Here is an 18,236-nt window from a genome sequence, read left to right on the forward strand (position 1 = left end):
AGGTGCATGGCATCCTGTGTGATGTCTTGGCGTCCGACGCGTGTGGTGTGGGGTCGGAGGGAAGCCCATGTGCTGTGGCCGGTGCGTTGCCCGAGGCCAGGGGTGGTGTTGCTACGGTGTCTTCTGATGGCCAGCCATGCGGTGTTCCTGCGGCTGATGAAGTGGTGCCGCCGTCTACGGTTGGTTGTGCTGTGCTTCCTGTGGTTGCGCTGGGATCTTCTGTTCCTCGTCGGAAGCGCGCTCCGCGGGATCGGTCGCACAGCCGTGGGCCCCCTGGGAAGAGGATCGAGGCTTCGGATGGTCTGGCTTTGGCTGGTGCTCCTACCTCCGCTTCTCACGTGGTTCCTCCTCCCCCTTCGGAAGCGGGGTATGGTGATGAGCATGGCTTCGGGCTCGCAGCGGCGGAGGACGTGGAGAGGATGTGGACGGTGTTGCCAGCACCTGGGGAACTCTCGTCAGGTGGTGTCCATCCCTTGCTTGTTAAGGCGGTTCCTGGCCGATCGTCTTCCAGGTTGCGGCGGGTGGTTGAGCCTGGTGGTGAGGGTGTGGCTCCCGCTGTGGGTGCGGTTGTATCCCCTTAGGGGCGCGTCGGGTTGGGGGTGTCCTGAGGTTCTCCCGATGGCGCCCTCCGTTGTATGTGCGACTCTGAATGTTAGAGGTTTGAATGATCTTGGGGTCCAGTTGGGCCTGTTGGATGTTCTGCAGGAGCAGCACGTGGATGTGGCTCTGATCCAGGAGCATAATGTTTGTGATGTGTCTGTGCTGCTGTGTTTGAGTGTTCATTATCATGTTGTGCTCAACCCGCCGAGGACGTCTTTCGGGGGGACGTTGATGTTGTTTTCTAGGAGGGCTTCCTTCTCCGTGCTTCACACGGAGATGGATGAGGATGGGCGGGTTTTGTTTGTGAGGGTTGAGTTTTTGGGGGTTGTCATTCCGTTCCTGACGGTGTACGCCCCCTCGGAGGCGGCGCGCCGTCTGGAGCGGGAGGAGTTTTTTCGGGTGGGGCTTCTCCCTTTCCTGCGTCATGACACGTGGTGTTTGATTTTTGGTGGGGATTTTAATTGTGTGACGAGTGCGCGGGACTGTAGTGGCGCTCACCCGCATAATGTCTCGGGTGCGCTGCAGGAGGTGGTGCATTTTGAGGTTTCCGGGATGCTGCTGTGATCTGTGGGGGCGATTTATCCTTTACTTTTGTTGCGCGTGGGGCGCGTTCGAGGATTGATCGGGTGTATGTTACTGGCGGGGGGTGTTCTGTGTTTGCTTTCCACACTGTCCCGATTGCGTTCTCAGACCATAGTTTAGTGGTGGTCCGGGTTGGTGTGCCCAGTCAGGTGCGGGGTGGTGGAAGCTGAATTGTGGGTTGCTGCGTTGTCCGCGGGTTTGTGACCAGTTTTAGGTGTGGTGGGTCGGGGTTCTGGCCCGGCGTTCTGAGTTTCCTTCTGTTTTTGATTGGTGGGAGTGGTGTAAGGTGCAGTGTCGGTTGTTTTTTTAGGGTGGTTGCCAAACGTGAGGCTGCTGGGAGGTTTGGGTTACTGCAGTTGTTCCAGGCAAGGCTTTCGCGGTTGTACATGCAGTACAATGCTGGGATTGACTGTTTTGGAGAGATTGTGGAGTGCAAGGCGCGTATTTGTGGTCTGCGGGAGGAGTGGGCAGAGGGTGTTCGTGTGCGTGCTCGTGTGGGTGAGCGTGTTGACGGGGAACGTCTTTCTCCGTTTCTTTTAAGGAAGGTGAAGGCTGCACGGGACTCTGTTCTTTTTACAGCTCTGCAACGGCCGGATGGGTCCATTGTTTCGGACACCGGTGGTGTGTTACATTATGTTCAGCAGGAGTTGGCTGCGCTCTATGAGGAGGTGGATGGGGACGCCACGCTTGCGGATGATTTTTTGGGTGGGTGTGTTCCAGGTTTGTCTGCTGAGGATTGTGTCGGTTTGGTGGCAGATGTTTCCTTGGGGGATCTTTTCGATGTGGTCAGGTCGTTTTGTTCTGGGAAGGTGCCGGGCTCGGATGGTCTTCCTGTTGAGTTTCATGTTGCCTTTTGGGATGTGTTGGGGGGCGTTCTTTTGGAGGTGGTCCGGGCTTGCCTTCGGGGGTGCGTTCTGCCTGAGACTTAGTGCGTTGGGATTGAGCGGTTACTCCCGAAGCCGGGCGATTTGCGGTTCTTCTCGAACTGGAGGCCCATTATGTTGTTGAATGTGGACTTTAAGGTCCTGTCAAAGGTTTTGGCTGGTCGGTGTCGCCGTGTCGTTGCGTCTGTGGAACAGTTTTGTGGTGTTCCGGGTCGTTCGTTACTGCAGTGCAATGCGTTGTTTCACGATGTGCTTATGTATGTGTCGGGCTCTCGCTCGTCGGCGGCGATGCTCTGCCTGGATTGGTCGAAGACTTTTGACCGTGTGTCTTTAGCCTTTGTTTTTCGTGTGTTAGAGCGACTTGGGTTTCCGCTTTTGTTTGTTCGTTGGGTGCGTATGTTGCACGCTCGGTGTTGCAGCCAGGTGTGCATTAATGGGTTCTTGAGTGCTCCTTTCCCTGTGCGCCGTTCGGTGCGGCAGGGTTGTCCACTTTCTATGCTCCTCTATGTGCTCTTTCAGGAGCCTTTTTTTCGGGCGGTCAAGGCCTGTGCATTGATCTGCCCTCCCCGGCTGCCGTCTGGTCATCGGTTACCCATCTGCGGTTATGCGGATGATACCGTCCTGTTTGTGGCCTCGGAGGGTTCTGTTGGGGTGGTCCAGGCCTTGATTGAGAGGTTTGAGTTGGCCACTGGGGCCCAAGTTAAACGTGCCAAGTCCGGACTTCTGGGTATTGGTGGGTGGTCCTCTCGCCTTGTGTGGGAGGGGTCTTGGTATCCGGTGGTCACCTCTCTTCGTGTTCTGGGGATCACCTGGTTTGCTTGTGCAGGCGATGAGTCACAATAACGTGGCTGAAGTATGTTGACCAGACCACACACTAGAAATTGAAGAGACGACGACGTTTCGGAAAACGTGACTTAACATAAGCTTTCCCCCTTCCATTTCTTTCTTTCTCTTTCCCTTTCTTTCCCTCTTCTCCCTTTTTCTGTTCATTGTCTTCTACGCTCCCTTGCTATCCTCTTCTTTTTCCTATTACCATCTCCTTCGGCGGTTATAATAGGAGCTGCCTCGTATGGGCCAATAGGCCTGCTGCAGTTCTCATTACTTCTATCCCCTACACCTGACTTTCCTCCTCAGCTCTCTCTCTTGCCTATTTAATGCCTGTCCCTACCTGTCCTCATCACAATCGACTTGAGAATGGTCCAGGACGGACCGAAACGTCGTCGTCTCTTCAATTTCTAGTGTGTGGTCTGGTCAACCTGGTTTGCTTCTGTGGTGTTTGTGTGTTACTGAGGAAGTCTTGGTTGTAGGGTTGATGTAAAGTCATGATTTGGTTACTGACTTTAATACTTAATATGATTACATGACTAGTAGCTACCAAGCTTGGCGGGCGTCCTGTACGCTCTATTGTTTACCTTCCCTCTCTCCGGCGTCCCAGCCGCCGCACATAGAAAACGGATGGTACCATTTTCTGTGAACATGACATCCCTCCTTTTCTTTAAAAAGAATGAATACAGGATGTCTACCATGCTTGTAGCACAAAGCAAAGTTATTGACACAAAGTAAGTTATTACCATATCAAGAGATACTGCATACATTTAACATTAATTAAGCACACAAAGAATTTAAACAACTTAATCTTTTCCACAAAGGATTTCAATGTTAAAAATACATATGCAATGTTAAACAAACATGAAAAAAACTGTAATACAAAGTTACAAAATATTGAATGAGATATCTGCATTATTCAAACAATATTAAATTTAGTTTAGCACAATAAGTAAATACTTTTCATTACATAGGAACACAATTAATCATCAAATCGTGTAGGGCGTTTAACATGACGTTTAGGACGTGAGTCCCCAAATACAATAACATCCCCTGATGAATTGTTTATTGAGTTATAACTCATTTTTTCTTTTTCTTTTGCACGACTTTGCACTTCATCATTTTCTACACTAGTTGGAATCACTTTGAAACAAGCCATATTACGTGTTATACTATGATCTCTATTACTAGCTGTTACCATAGTTCCTTTTACACTAATCACTTTATATGGTTTTGTATCATACGGCATATCTAACTTTCCCTCTTTTTTCTTTTTAACGAGAACAGTATCTCCAACTTTTATGAATTGTTCCTTTGCACGTTGATCATGAGCAATTTTCATTTTGCCCTTGGCTAGTGCATCCTTCTCAGCGAGACGTTTATTCGTTACCTCCGCTGGCATGACAGGTAGTGCGATTCTCATAGGACGTCCAAATAAAAGTTCGCCAGGCGACTTGCCCAGTGTTCCATGCGGTGTTGCACGGTAGTTCCTGAGAAAAGCATACATAGCTTGTTTCCAGGATCGTCCTTCGGCATGAGCACAGCGTACCACTTTCATGAGAGGTTGCATGAATCTCTCAACTTCTCCATTTGCTTGAGGATGTAGTGGCATCACACGGCGGTGTTTGAATCCAATATGCTCAGAAAAGTTGACGAAGTCTTGTCCATTGAATGGCGGTCCATTGTCTGTCTTGACAACTTCAGGAATGCCAAAGTTTGAAAAGATCTTGTCGAGTTTCGGGATGACAGCCTTTGCAGATGTGAAAGTGATGATTTCTACTTCTGGATAACGTGAGTGATCATCAATGACTACCATCAAGTACTCTCCAGTTGGTAGTGGTCCGCAGAAGTCCATTGATACTTCCGTCCATGGTGCAGCAGGTAGTGGTGAAGGTTGTAGAGGTGTTGGTCTTGAAGTATCCACTGCAGCTTGGCAAGGGACACAGGCATCATGCATATCCTTTGCTTGACGATCAATGCCAGGAAACCACACCTTTTCTCGTAGCAGCTGTTTCGTCCTAACAAGACCTTGGTGTCCTTGATGTGCAAGCTTCAGAGCACGTTGCTGGAGAACAGCTGGAATCACGATACGAGTACCTCGCAGCACAGTGTCGCGTTGTTGCGTAACACTTAATTCTGTCTGGAAGCGTTCAAGTGCTTTGAATGCATCTTGGTCAACTCCTGAGGGTGGGATGCGTGGAAACTTTTTCTTAGTCAATGCATCCACTGTTGCTTGCAGAGTTGGGTCCTCCAGGGTTGCAGTACGGATTTCATCAAGAGTGAGAGCCTTAGGGACTGCATCACAGGTTACAGAGTGTACATATTCCTCGGCAACTTGCTGATGCTTGGTGATGGAGAAACTGTTGGCAGGATGTCGACTGATGTAATCAGCGGGATTGCCTGCACCCGGCTTGTATTTCACCGTAAAGTTGTATGGTTGCAGACGAAGAGCCCATCTCTCAATGCGAGCTGGTGGTTTGGACTTTGGATTATTGAAGATGGTCTCCAACGGTTTGTGGTCAGTGACTATCGTGGTGAAGGGTGCACCAAGCAGATACACATTGAAGTGTTCACAGCCCCATACAAGAGCAAGAGCTTCCTTCTCTGTCTGACTGTATCGTTGCTCAACATCTGTGAGAGAACGGCTGGCGTAGGCAATTACTACTCTGGAATCTGGTTGACCAGGTTTGTGTTGGGCTAAAACAGCACCTAATCCAACAGGACTAGCATCCACCGTTAATTCAGTGTCCATTGATGGATCAAAGTATGCAGCAGTCGCATTCTCTACTAGTGCATCTTTCACAGCATCAAATGCATTTTGCTCGATATCGCTCCAGTACCATGATGCGTTTTTCTTCAGGAGCTCACGTAGAGGCTTCGTAATGGTAGCAAAATCTGGAATGAAGCGAGAACAGTAGTTTGCCATTCCCAGAAAACTATGTACTTCAGTGGACGTTGAAGGAGGTGCAGCATTCTTGATATCTGCAACTTTCTTAGGATCTGGAGACAGACCTTTGTCACTAAGTACATGTCCAAAGAATTCAATTTTATGTTGATTGAACTCACACTTTGCTCGGCTTAGCGTCAAATTCTTTTCTCGTAAGCGTTGCAATGTTGCACGAAGAGCTTTGTCGTGTTCAGCTTGGGTACGGCCATAAACAATGATGTCATCAGACATGTTGTCAGCATTAGGTATGTCTTGCAATACCTGGCTGATGATGTGCTGGAATACCTCGGCAGCACTGTTAATACCAAAACTCAGGCGCTTGTACCTATACAGACCTCGATGTGTCGTAAACGTTGTGATGAAGCGACTCTCATCATCAAGTTCAAGCTGATGATAGCCCTTGTTTAAATCTAACTTGCTGAATACAGTTGCACCATTCAAGCGGTAGATCATATCATCTACAATGGGTGTAGGATGGCGTTCACGCATTATTGCCTTGTTGGGAACACGCATGTCCACACAAATGCGTATCTCATCTGGATTCTTCGGCTTTGGTGGAGTGACAATTGGGCTTACCCATGGTGTTGGGCCTGTTACTGGTTCAATGATATCTAGTTCCATCAGCCTATCCAGTTCGGCATCAACTTTCTTGCGAGTATGGAATGGTTGTCGGCGATGTGGTTGGGCAACTGGAATTACATCTGGGTTGATATGCAGATGTACTTTGCTATCAGTATAACAACCTATGGATTTAAATCGATCAGAAAATTCAGCAACAATACCATCAACATTGTTTGCAGATTCCACTGCTACAGCATTAGAAAGCTGAAGTAGCCCCAATTTGGTTGAAGTCTTGTAACTGAGTAAAGACTCCTTTGCATTCCTAACAACATGGAATGTAGTAATGAGCATTGCATTCTTTGACTTAATCTCTGCAGTGAAAGTTCCAATCACTGGCAAGGCTACCTTTGAAGCATAGGCTAGCAAGGCTACCTTTGAAGCTTTGCCATTATAGTTCTCAAGCTTTGGGAACTGTTTTTTAAATTTCTCATAGTGGCACTCAGCAATGGTGTCAATGTTTGATCCAGTGTCAATGAGAACCTTAAGACAAATACCAGCAATGTATACACATGTCTCTGGGTTGTTTGGAAGATCATTCCATTCTGTGTTTGCTTGTACTCCATAAGTATAATCACATTCACTGTCATCTGAGACTGGTTGTAATGAAATGTTGTCTTGTATATTATTAACATTCTGGATATGAGGTGCAATATTGTGTTTACCACCTCGACCCCTATGACCTGATCCTCGTACAGTGCTTTTATTCATTGACTGTGGTTTCTTTAGTGCGGAACGACACATAGCACCAAAATGACCTAGTTTTCCACACTCATAGCACTTCTTACCTTGAGCAGGACAAACATTACCTTGGTGCGGGTAGTCTCCTCCACAATTGTAACATTTATTGTTGACACCCTCTGATGTGGGTCGTTGTGACTGCTTGAGTCTTGTTCCTTGACCCCAGTTGTGACGTGGTTCTCGGCTAAATTTACTGTTAGGTTTGGCATGATATCTTCTTTGATTACGATGTCCTCCCTGAACCTTACATACCTCATCACTGTTAGTAACAGTTTCAGAACCGTTGTTGGCACTGCACTCCATGACACGAGCATCACGTGCAGCATCTTCCATTCGACGAGCAATATCCAGTATCTTGGTAAGAGAACTTTCATCATCAACAAGTTCTAGAGCTCTTCGACGGAGACGTGTAGATGTGCATGTTTCATTTATTTGCTGTTTGATTTCTTTGTCAACATCAGCAAACTCACAATGGGCTGCTAAACCCTGCAGACGTGTGTGGTATTGATCCACAGTTTCATTAGAGAGTTGTTTTGCTCTCCTGAAATGCATAATTTCCATTGCAGTATTTTGCCTTGGTTTGAAATGCTCTGTTAGTTTGGCTTTGGCAGTGTCATAATTTTTGGCACCACCAGTGTCTTTCAGTGTGTCAAAGATGTCACAAACTCGATCACCTGCATAATGAAGTAGAAAGGCACGCTTTCTTTCAGCACTTTTGATGTCAGAAACTATCAACAAATTTTCAAACCTTTTAAGCCATTTGACCCACCTCTGTGACAGGTTTGTCTGGTCACAGTCAGGATCAAATGCAGGAAACTGAGGTATATTTGCCATTTTTTACTGAATAAATGTAACTTATCACTTAAATGTTCCTCAGAATATTAAACACTTACTGCACTGCATATGTTAGTCAAGAATTCACAGTAATTACTTTAATTTTGCAAAGCACACAAGCATTTTAATGCAAAAGTTCACAACAGTGCACAATATAGCAGCAACTGACTTCTTACCTAGCCCTTGTGTACATGTGTTGTTCCTACTGACAGCAGCAGCACAGCAGTTGGCACAGCAGTTGGTACAGCAGCAGTTGGTACAGCAGTTGGTGCAGCAGTTGGTACAGCAGTCAATTCAGTGTGATGAATTTTGTAGCACGAAGCGTCGTTTCGTAACCAAAACATCAGGTTTTGTACACATCAAAGCGTCGTTTCGTACACAACGTCGGCAGATTCCTCAGTACACAGTTTCTTCATCACAGCTTGGGTAGCACACAGCATTGGTTAGCACACAGCATCGTTTAGCACACAGCATTGGTTAGCACACAGCATTGGTTAGCACACAGCATCGGTTAGCATACAGCATCGGGTATGGCGCTCACAGCTTCTCTTCCTCCTCCAGGCAGCATGCTTCTCCCTTGTGTTTGAAACTGAACAAATACCTGCGTTCACAGTTCATCCTCGTCGCCAATGTGGTGTTTGTGTGTTACTGAGGAAGTCTTGGTTGTAGGGTTGATGTAAAGTCATGATTTGGTTACTGACTTTAATACTTATGATTACATGACTAGTAGCTACCAAGCTTGGCGGGCGTCCTGTACGCTCTATTGTTTACCTTCCCTCTCTCCGGTGTCCCAGCCGCCGCACATAGAAAACGGATGGTACCATTTTCTGTGAACATGACAGCTTCCTACGATCGCTCTTTGGAATATAATTGGGGAGCTGTTTCGCGTAGTGTTGATGTTGCGGTTGGGTTGTTGGCTGCGCGCCCGTTGACGATTTATCAGCGGGCGTTGCTGGTTACTTGTAAGGTTTTGTCGCGTGTTTGGTTCATGGCTCAGTGTTTCCCGCTGGATCGCTGGCTGGCTCTGGGGTTGGAACGTCAGGTTTATAGGTACGTGTGGTGTGGACGTTACCACCCGGTTCGTCGCTCGACGTTGGTGTTAGCTGTGTGGGAGGGTGGGGTTGGTATTCCGGATGTGTTTACCAGGGCCCGGGCGTTGTTCTGGGTCTCGTTGTGTCGGGGATTGGCGATGAGTGAGGGGCTCAATGCTTTGTGTGTTTATTATTGTTCGGTTAGGTTTAGTTTCTTGGTGGATTTCGGTGGTTGTCGGGAGGTGGCCTACTGTACCCCACCTGTTTACTCTTGGACGGTGGATATTCTCAAGGATGTCTGCCGTTCTCCGGGTTTTATGTCTCTTTCAGTTAAGGTGATTTATAGGATTTTGTTTCGTCGTGTTCGGCCGCGGGCGGAGGATTTATTCCCTTGTTGGGATTGGGGGGAGGTGTAGGCGGCGTTGGGGGAGCGGTTTTTGGCGCCGCAGCAACGGGAGTTGTTGTTTCGTGTGTTACATTTGTCGTTAGCGACAAATGACCGGCTGTGCATGCTGGGTTTGCGTGCCTCTGCTACGTGTGTCCACTGTGGGTTGCCCGAGACAATTGCATGTTTTCTATTTTTGTGAGCGGTTGAGTGGTTTGCTTGATTGGTTTCAGGATGTGTTGGCTGTGGTTTGTGGGCCAGGGTATATGGGTGGGTTTTTGCAGTTTTTGTTTTTGTCTTTTCCGCGGGGCTTTCGCCGGGTGCGGAATACGTTATGCCTTCTTATAGCTGACTATGTGTATTGTGTGTGGGTTGGTCGGAGGGAGGGTTATGGGGTTGATAAGGTTTTGGGGTTTTTGAGAGGCCGCTTGCGGTACACCTGGTGGTGGCTGCAGCATGCTTTTCCGGGGGATTTTTGCGGTTGGTTTACTGGTGCGTATGTTCGTGGGGATGCTTTTGGGTGACTGGTCGTGGGTTGGGTGGGTGGGTCTTGTTCCGGTTCGTCTTCGGTCTCCGGCTCTCCGATGGGCCTCCTCGGCGGAGGTTGGGCTGGGTGTGTGTGTGGTTGTTTCGTTTCTGTTGTGTTTGCTCCTGTGGTTGTGTGTTTTGGTTTGGTGTGTTTGTGCGTGGGTGTGGCTTTTATTCTTTCCCTGGCTCCTGCGTGTGCCTTTTTGTTTGCCCTGTGTTAGTTGTGTGCTTTGTGCCTTTTATGTTATTTATGGTATGTGTGCTTGTTTGCTCCTCTGTTTCTGGGGCATGCCTCATGTGTATTTTGTGTTACTCTGTGTGGGTTTGGGGTTATGCATTATTCTCCTCCTTTTGATTATCAGGGTGTTTTGTATTACTGTCCCGTCCCTGTGTTATGTGTGTGTGTGTGTGTTTTTGTCGTAACTTAATGTTCTTTGTCTCTTTCATGTGCTATGTGTTTGGCTTATGCTGATTGTGTATTGTTTATGTATTATTGTTCTATTCTTTTTTTGATTTGTGTTTGTCTTATGATTTTGTACTCTGTATTCTGATTTTTTATATAAATAAAAAAAATGTGCATTATAAATGGCTTATGAAATTGTGGACTGGCTAATACAGGTGATGTTGAGAGTATTCCTTTCAACTTCTTCTCCTGCAACATTTTTAAGGGTCCTCTCACCTGATGTCCAAACACAAGATCAAATGGGGAGCAGCCTTGGGCAGTGTGCAACCCGTCCATGGCAGCAAATAGTACGAATGGTAAATTGTCATCCCAATGTCTGGATGAATCTTCCCCAGTTGTTTTAAACATGTGTTTTAAGGTTTGATAGAACTTCTCGATTGCAACTGATCTTGCAACTGAGCTTCAATTCTTCTGCTCTGTGCTTCTAGTTCCACTTGTTTTTGTTAATTTGAGCTTCAATCTCAAGTTGTCTTTGCTGGTTCTGAGCCTCAATCATCTGCTGCTGAGTCTCCAACTCCAGCTGTTTTTGGTGATTCTGCATCTCCAACCTCTGTTTCTCTGCTTCTAACTTAGCCATCTCTAGCTTAGATTCCATCTCTAACTTTAGAATTGCCAGCAGGTCACTTGACTCTTCTTCTAATTCCTCTAACTACTCCTCGTCAAGTTTCTCCTCCTCCACCAAGTGTGTGATAATGACTCTTACTAGCTGAGCCTTTAACATTCTCCTGGAAAATGTCATATTAATTTCTCAGCCATGTACAACAACCCAGACTTCTTCAAGTTTTTAATTTAACCAAAATTTGGATGCTCCACCAACACAGCAACTTGTTCCTCCATTGTCAGCTTAATTAACACAACTAGCAATTACAACAACACTGAAGGTTTACTTGGCCCCTGGCACAAGCTGTACACTTACCTCAATTGTGAAGTGTTGAGATAACTTCCACAAGCAGCTCAGAATGAAACTGAAAAGTGGTACACAGGCTTGGTTAGGTATCACTAGTTAACCACACAGTACCTAGAAAGGCATTAACAATTAATAACATGCACCACTATTTTGTTCATTAAATTATGGGAATCAATTATCAACATAGGCCCTCATTTTCGTATGACCCTTGACCTCTGGGTATGGTTCCTCTGTTTGCGTTGTAAAAAAAAATTATATAATAATATGGCCTTGCCTACTGAAAGTGTCTAGGGTAAATAAGTCAACTACTTACTCAACAAAGCAATATACTTAAAGTAAGGGTAACAAAGAACATACAAACATATAAATGGAAGTACAAGCAGCCAGAAATATTAATGCACCAGAATACAATAACACAATATCATTATATAAGCACTGATCACTATTTTAGAAACTGAAATAGATAGATGGGTGTGCACATAATGGTCTAATCAGGAAATTAGCTATGTTACTAAACAATAAACAAGTACCACAGACTTATCTCACAACATGTCCCTGCCAGCCAGCTCCACCTACGCGACTGGCGTTGCTGGAGCATGAACAACATGGTGTCTACAAGTTACCAACTAAAACCCACATGAAACCTCTAGATACCCTGCTATCGGAGAGTAATACTTAATAACATAATTATAACTAAACTTATATGCCTATACCACTGCTAAGGTGTAAATAAGACATTAAAACACTGGTGAAATTACGCTGTAAACATCTCACACCTAGCAGCACTGTACATGTGTAGATTCTCTACCTCCTATTCTAGGATTGAAATAATTTGTTTTGACAAATTTGCACAATGCAGTGTGATGTTTGCCCCTTCTACATGTAATGCAGGTGTTCAGTGGGGGTGTCACAGCTGTTAAGATTATGTGATTTGAGACACCTAGTACATTTGTGTAACTGTTTGAGTCTTCTGACTCGTGTGCCTCTATTAGGATAATTAGTACGTTTGTTCAGAGAATGGTTTTGATTGCAAAACAAACATGACCCCTATCCTACAGTTCGTTTAGGGGACACCTGTTTAGGTGAAACTGCAACTGCAGCTTGTGAAGATTTTGCTGCTTGCATTTGCTTGTTAATTATTCTCTTGCGAGTACTTGTTGTACTCTGGGGAGCAATTATTGGGCTCTTGCGAGCACTTGTTGGACTTTTGGGTCTCTTGGTAGCGCTTGTGATGCTCTTAGGTCTTACTGATAAATCAGTGTTTGACCTGTTAGTATTACATTGATTATTAATACCCTTATTACCTAATGGCAGTGTCACTTCAGGAGTTTCATGCAAGGAAATTGATGTGGGTGCAGTTTCTGTGCATTAGAAGAATTATTAAATGCCTGGCTTGCTGATTCATTTATTATATTACGCAAACCTGCGAATATACCCTGCATTGACAGGACAGTACCATTCTGGTATGTATATAATTCATTGACTATCTCACCAGACAATTTTCTCTGGATGATAATTTTAGTCATCCACTCAGCAGTGGGGTGATCCACCTTTTTACTGAAGGAATTTAACAGTGACTCAAGCTGAAAACTAAACGCTTGTAAGGAGTCAACTGATTGTTCTGGTTGAGATAAATCTAGTAATTGGTGTACAAGGATTATAACAGTCTTCTCATTGTCAGCACTTGCTCTAGGAGGTTGGTTTGAGTAATTATGACTTATTTGTGTTGCTTAAGGCTTCTTGCTTAGCCTCAGCTTTAATTACAGCTTCAGCTCTATTTTCATTTTCTGGTTCAGATTAACTGGCTGTTGCAGCTTCACTTGAAGTTTCATCTGCAGCTTCACTTATTTCTCTTGGTTCATGGGAGAGACTGGTTAATTCAGTAACCTCCTGTATTGAATTTACAGAACCCAGGATCTAATTTAATTTGGAGGATTCTCCTCATTTGGAGGTAGCTCATGTATTTCATCTGAGCTGAGTGATTGCTTGGGTATAGGTGTACTATAAAATGTCCTGCTTCAGCAAGAAAATTTGCTGTTGCAAGCACTTTGTTATAGTGATCTAACTTGTCTTGAATTATATCTTCATAGTCGGCAAGGTCAGATTCTATCAGACTTAATTCGCCTGGGTCAGTATCATTGACAAGAAGTATGTGTCTATAAGACTCGATTATACTCTTGACAAAGTCATATTTTTGGCTAGCCACTTTTGTGGAAATTCTTAGCCTGGAAATGTTAACTGGGTTAGTTCTTAAACAGTTGTCACATTTATTGAGTAGTCTTGTTAAATGACTTTGAAGACCTTTCAAGGTTCTTCCAGTTTTTTCTGGACAAGCAATGCTGGCTGTGAGTTAGAACCTTATAGGGCTTATATAGCTACTTTGACAGCTATGGTACTTGCTCATACATGTAGAGCAGGTATAGTTATTGACAGCTTAATATTTTTTTTAAATAGGCTGATTTTAATTTACCTCATTTGGAGGTTAGCTACCTATCTATATAAATAAAAATGGAAATGTTCGTTTGTTCAAAATCGCTGGTCTCCGAAAGTTCTTCACCGATTGCTTTGAAATTTTCACACAATGTTCCATTTGCATCCGGCCAGGTTTTTATATACATATTATATAGATGTCACGTCTGTGACGGTAAAAAAAAATGTTTTTTTTCTTCTGAAAAACTGTGTTTTTCATGTGAGAGAAATCTTCGAAGCCTCTTTACCGATTGTTTTGAAATTTTGACACAACGTTGCATTCGAATAGGCGCGTCTTTTTATATATCTACTATATACATGCCTCACCTGTCACAGGAAAAACATGTTTTTTTGGAAATTCAGTGCTATCTGTTGGACGTAATAGCAACACACACTGTAATCTCCAAAAGTTCTTCACCAATTGCTTTGAAATTTTGACACAACGTTGCATTCGAATAGACGCGTCTTTTTATATATGTACTATATAGATGCCACACATGTGACAGGTAAAAACGCGCGTTTTTGAAAAACAGTGCCATCTGCTGCACATAATAGCAACATTCACGCTGTACTAAGTATGTCATGAATTCCACTTCAATGTTACCGATTGCACTGATAAATTTTATTTGCATAGATTTCGATTTATTTTATTTTTTATTGTTTTATTTTGTGTGACATTGTGTTGGGATTGAGCTGTATTGTTGACCATACCGTTCATTTCGTTAGTATAAGTACAGATACCACACCTGTGACTGGTAAAACTATGCTTTTCTTGAGAAACAGCACCATCTGTTGCATGTAAGAGCAACACACTTGCTATACTAAATATGTAGCAATTGCATTTCAATGTTTCTGATTGCATTGATAAATTGAATTTTCATAAATTTTGACTTATTTTCATATTGATTTAATTATTTTGAGTGAATTGTGTTTTAATTGAGCTGTGTTGTTTACCATACTGTTCATTTCTTGAGTATAGTTTTTTTTTTAATTTTTCATATTTTCATTTAATTTTTTAACTGTTTTTCTTATATTTCAGTGATGAGAACATCAGATCATTTGGGAAGGCATCGAACGAGGGAGTGGGGAATAGTGGGGATGATGAGGAGATGGAAGTGAGAGATGGTGGGGAGGACGAAGGGACAAGGGAAGGGGTAATAGTGGGGAAGGACGAGTGGACGGGGGAGTTTGGGATAGTGGGGACTTGGGGATGGGGGAATGGAGAATGGTGGGGAGGACAAAGGGACAGGCAAGTGGGGAATGGTGTGGAGGACGAGGGGACAGTGGAGTTGGGAATAGTTGGATGGCCGAGGACACGGGTGAGGAGAGAATGGTTGGGAGGACTGGGGGACAAGGAAGGCTGCTGTGGCTCAGCAACGCTTGTGCGTTGCTGAGCCATAGCAACACATGGCCGGGTACTGCTAGTCTAATAATAAGCAACTAAAATTTGAGTAGTACTTTGGTGTCTCTACAGGATTTCCATGGCTTAGCTCCTCAAAATCAGTTTTGGATGGGTAGTACACTTCAGTAACACTCAAAGATGAATATAGAAATATGTAATGAAATATAATTACACAATAAATAATTTATAAATCCCATTCTAATTAGGGATAGCACTACATAAATAATATTACACCAGCACGGTCTAGCAGTACTAGTTAGGAAATAATTCTACCTATTAAAGCTGGTAATGGTGCAAACTGAATTTGTACAAACCTGAATTTGGGTTGGCAGAACTACAATAAATGTGTTACAATAATGTGTAAAATAGTGCTATGTTTTTGGATTTTATAATTTTTGGACAACACCCACCAGGCCCACTGGTGGGTGTTGTCCAAAGATTGTTAATCTTCACTTGTGGTTTATACAAGTATAGGCTTAAAGCATGGACACGAGTTCTCTCACATTGACAGTGGCTTGATGAAAAACGCAGAGTAACCTCTCACTTGTCTAGTGCCCTCGGGAAGTGGAGATATTTGAGGTGTATATATATCTCGAAGTCTCTACTTCTTTTGTAGGGTCTGATGGTGTAGTGGGTTAAGGCGTACTAGTTATGGCAGCTACTGGAAAGTAGTTGTGCTTTCTGGGTTCGAGGCCCACTGGTGGGTGTTGTCCAAAGATTATATATATATATTTATATATATATATAAATATATATATATATATATATATATGTATATATATATATATATATATATATATATATATATATATATATATATATATATATATATATATATATATATATGTATATATAACTGAAATCTCACACCCCAGAAGTGACTCGAACCCATACTGCCAGGAGCAACGCAACTGGTATGTACAGGGACGCCTTAATCCGCTTGACCATCACGACCGGACATAAGGAAGTGATAGCCGAAGCTATTTGAACCACTTCCCCGCCGGCACTCGGATGGTAATCTTGGGCATAGCATTTTATCAAATCACCTCATTCTTTGGGGCACACGTGAGGACCACAAATGCAAACAAGCCTGAATGGCCCCAGGACTATATACAACTGAAAACTCACACCCCAGAAGTGACTCGAACCCATACTGCCAGGAGCAACGCAACTGGTATGTACAGGGACGCCTTAATCCGCTTGACCATCACGACTGGACATAAGGAAGTGATAGCCGAAGCTATTTGAACCACTTCCCCGCCGGCACTCGGATGGTAATCTTGGACATAGCATTTTATCAAATCACCTCATTCTTTGGGGCACACGTGAGGAACACAAATGCAAACAAGCCTGAATGGTCACCAGGACTATATACAACTGAGAACTCACACCCCAGAAGTGACTCGAACCCATACTGCCAGGAGCAACGCAACTGGTATGTACAGGGACGCCTTAATCCGCTTGACCATCACGACCGGACATAAGGAAGTGATAGCCGAAGCTATTTGAACCACTTCCCCGCCGGCACTCGGATGGTAATCTTGGGCATAGCATTTTATCAAATCACCTCATTCTTTGGGGCACACGTGAGGAACACAAATGCAAACAAGCCTGAATGGTGCCCAGGACTATATACAACTGAAAATTCACACCCCAGAAGTGACTCGAACCCATACTGCCAGGAGCAACACAACTGGTATGTACAGGGACGCCTTAATCCGCTTGACCGTATATGACTTAATCCGCCGTACCTGTCAGCCACCACCTCGCCGCAAATACACCTATATCTGGTGTGGATTGGGGCAGCAAGGTGGAGGGCCACAGCAATTCGGAGGGCGTGTGGTGTGAGACGTGTGCCAGTTGCCGACATTGGGGTTGCTAACAGGAAATCCCATGCATGTGGTGCTGCTACTGCTGTGAGGCGAGCAATGTCGTGTTGTGTTGTTGCAGCACCCAGGCACTCTGCAGCAACTTGGTCTACAATGAGGCCATCCCAGCTGGATTGCTTGTGGGCTTTTGGGGATGGTGGTTGAGGTGATTGGCCTGCACGAGAGGCCCACTCTGTGGCACAGCGTGTAAAATTGGGATCATGTACACCTGCCAGCTGATGTAAGTGGGCAGGTAGAATTTCCTTCACATGGTCGTCGGATGCTGATAAGGAGGACAGGAAGGCTGGAACAGCGATTTGCGTTGCTGTTCGAACTCCGAGGCCCCCAAGTCTTACGGGAAGAGAGGCTTGTTTCCACTATAGGTCATCGAGAGAGAGGTTAAGGGCTTTTTCTAGCATTGATTTCAGTAACCGGTCATACTCACTTAGTTTTTGGCTACTGTAAGATGGTGAACACCTCAGAAAGTAGGTTAACCTGGGGAGGGACAGACATCTGGTGATGAGGTAGAGTGCATCATGAGCATCAATATCCTCAATATATATATATATATATATATATATATATATATATATATATATATATATATATATATATATATATATATATATATACATATATATATATATATGTCGTACCTAGTAGCCAGAACGCACTTCTCAGCCTACTATGCAAGGCCCGATTTGCCTAATAAGCCAAGTTTTCCTGAATTAATATATTCTCTCTAATTTTTTTCTTATGATATGATAAAGCTACCCATTTCATTATGTATGAGGTCATTTTTTTTTTATTGGAGTTAAAATTAACGTAGATATATGACCGAACCTAACCAACCCTACCTAACCTAACCTAACCTATCTTTATAGGTTAGGTTAGGTTAGGTAGCCGAAAAAGTTAGGTTAGGTTAGGTTAGGTAGGTTAGGTAGTCGAAAAATCATTAATTCATGAAAACTTGGCTTATTAGGCAAATCGGGCCTTGCATAGTAGGCTGACAAGTGCGTTCTGGCTATTAGGTACGACATATATATATATATATATATATATATATATATATATATAGGTAGGTTAGGTAGGTTAATCACGTGTTTATTTTCGTGATATACACACATATATATATATATATATATATATATA

The 18,236-nt window shown here is 44.1% G+C and overlaps 1 protein-coding gene across 1 annotated transcript in view; it reads left to right on the forward strand.

The window, feature by feature from the left end:
• Window positions 1-18,236, forward strand: part of LOC138370389 (mucin-7-like) — a 156,296-nt gene that overhangs the window by 85,050 nt on the left and 53,010 nt on the right. The gene's annotated exons all lie outside the window — the stretch shown is intronic.

This window comes from Procambarus clarkii, chromosome 32 (assembly GCF_040958095.1).
Source record: "Procambarus clarkii isolate CNS0578487 chromosome 32, FALCON_Pclarkii_2.0, whole genome shotgun sequence".
NCBI lineage: Eukaryota > Metazoa > Arthropoda > Malacostraca > Decapoda > Cambaridae > Procambarus > Procambarus clarkii.